Raw genomic sequence first — 2,622 nt, 5'->3', positions numbered from 1 at the left:
TTATTATTATTATTATAATAATTATTATAATTATTATTATTTATAATTATTAACTTAAGCAATGGCATTGGTATGTGCCATTTTCACTGCGGTGAATTTAATTAATTTTTTTTTCATCGACAGCCAACAGGAAAGAATTCAGTTGACCGTACTGGTGTCCTGACAATACAATCAAGAAAGATAGCTGGCTCAAGATGTGTTGTGGCAATCTTATCAATCAGCAAACCATCATCTGTGCCTGCAAGCACTTTTTGAAACTGGTTAGTATTCTTTTCAAATCTTCATAGCATCCTTACATTTTTTATTGGTGAATTAAAGTACACTTGAGCACGGAAATTTCAAACAATTTGTTCGAGATTTTTGTGTTTTCGAGTTTTCCAAATTTGAGGATTTTATGGACGTAAATGAAAATGTGGGTGGTCTTGATAAAATTCATATGATTATAACTCTCCGTTATTATGAACTCTGTCGAGAGTCGATAGTGAGACTATTCAATTTCCTTTTCTCGGTCAGTTCAACACAATTCGCGAAAAAAAAATTCAATGGACCACAAGGGAATGTCCAGTTTGTTTGAGATTTTCGTTTTGCCAATACTAATGTAATAGAGGGTTTAAAACTGGGCATTGTACCAAGTTTGAGATTTGCATGCTCGGGTGTAAATGCTCATTTTCTTAATGTAATTGACAAAGGATTATTTGAATTGAGTTACTACTGCATTTATGAACTTAATAGAGTTTGTTGCCAAGAGTTTTGGCCTGTGGATGTTAAACCAATGAAATTTCAATTGTGTTGGTGAGAACGATGACCAGTTAAAAAAAAATTGGTATGTGAATGATAAATTCATTTTATGACAATGATTTAATTTTATAGCCATGTCTAAAATTGCTAATGAAAAGTCTCTTTTATTTTTTTTATTGAGCATTTATATAGCGCAATATCCACTTAACGTGCTCAATGCGCTTTACAAGGGGTCCCTGGTCAACAGCAACATTTAACATGTAGGACGAGACATGACGCCTGTTAGGCGATATTACAATTTTTCGGACAAAGACAACGCTGTTAACGGCCAGGTACTCATTTTACACCTGAGTACGGTGAGAGAATGTGAGTAAAGAGTCTTTTCCAAGGACTCAACTATGCGCCGAGCGAGGCTCGAACCCAGGACCTTCCGATCCGAAAGCGAGTGTCATACCACTAGACCACATAGCCGCATTTTTTTTTTCAAACCAGAACAAGATCAACCCTCTTTGTGGAACTACAGAAACAACAGTCGCAAACAAGTGGTGTTGACTTTTTTCCTGGAGGCGAAAGAAAATTTTTCTCCTATGAGTTTGCGAAAGAAAATTATTGCTTTTTATTTTGAGCTAGATATATTATCACCATTCAGCTGTTTTCTTGTCTAAAATAGATTTGATTTTGCAGTTCAAGTTGATTACATACTTATCTCACAAGCAGTAGCCTATTTTAGAAATTGAAAAATGAGGGTAGTACGTCATATCATATTTTGCGAAATCATATTTCGAGAATTTTTAATATATCAAGGAATCATCTGATAAGTAATCTGGTAAATAATTAGTTTTTCTGATTACAATGATGAATTCGTAAGGTATAAATCAACTCTGACCATAAAATGAAAGAGTACGGAAATATTTTAATTTTTCAGCATTTATTTCTCGAGGGAATGGGTTAGCGAATCATTTATACATTTTTTAGACAGATCAATCTACTCAATTTTCGTCATCTCTTGTCCTATGACGCTCATTATTTTGAAAATTTTATGGATCAGCTTATGTCGAATTAGTGCTTTCTCAAATTTCCGTTTTATGTCATTTTCTGATTTTCATACAATCATACATGTCATTTTCCTTTAGATTGTTTTCAAATATATTCAGAATCTTTTTTGTGTGTTTTGCATCATGATGGAAGTATTTTGGGGGAAATTTAAATATGTAAGATTTTTTAATTTTAAAAATTGATTTTTTCCTGTCGATCAGCGCCACAATTTCAGTCGAATTAAAAAAAATATTCTAAAGAATTTCTTTTCAAGACCAGTGGTAAACTCTTCCATCATTATCTAGTTATTTATGTAATATACATTGTGTGTAATTTTGAAAGAAATTTATACGCTGGTTTTTGGTTCATCTATGTTAGAAATTTTAGTTTTAGGGTTTTACATCTAATTTTAGCCTATAGGGTGCCCCTTTAAAATGTAAAAAAAATATATTAAAGAGTTGTTTTTTTTTGGGGGGGGGGGATTTTTTTTTTTGTGTGTTTAACATCAATCACATTATTAGTTTATGAGATTAACTATAAATCATAATTGACCACCAAATTATTTTTTAAAAAATGAAAAATGGATGTCAAAAAAAAAAAAAAAAAAAAATTCTAAGTGGTATGGGTTAGCGAATCAATTATATTTTTTTTTCCAGAGTTTGATCAATTTTCAAAATTCTACTATTTACTTGTTCCACATATATTGATTATACTTTGGAATTTTGATGGATGTTGTCTGCAAAATTAGCTTGTTTATCAAATTAAAGAAAGATTATGTTTTTTCTAAAAAATCCATTTTGCATCATTTTCTGATTTTCTAACATTCATATCTGGATTATTTTCCATCAG

At 31.2% G+C, this 2,622-nt stretch overlaps 1 long non-coding RNA gene across 1 annotated transcript in view; it reads left to right on the top strand.

The window, feature by feature from the left end:
* LOC144962164 (uncharacterized) overlaps positions 1-2,383 on the top strand; it is a 3,358-nt gene extending 975 nt beyond the window's left edge. The window contains exons 2-3 of the long non-coding RNA XR_013643381.1: positions 124-260; positions 1,231-2,383. This is a non-coding gene — a long non-coding RNA (uncharacterized LOC144962164). The remainder of the gene's footprint in view (positions 1-123; positions 261-1,230) is intronic.
* Positions 2,384-2,622: the final 239 nt, after the last annotated feature.

Source organism: Berghia stephanieae, unplaced genomic scaffold (assembly GCF_034508935.2).
Source record: "Berghia stephanieae isolate SIO BIC M18660-M18661 unplaced genomic scaffold, UCSD_Bste_1.3 scaffold650, whole genome shotgun sequence".
NCBI lineage: Eukaryota > Metazoa > Mollusca > Gastropoda > Nudibranchia > Aeolidiidae > Berghia > Berghia stephanieae.
Note: the sequence above shows the minus strand (reverse complement) of the source record. Positions and strands in the feature narration are given on the sequence as shown.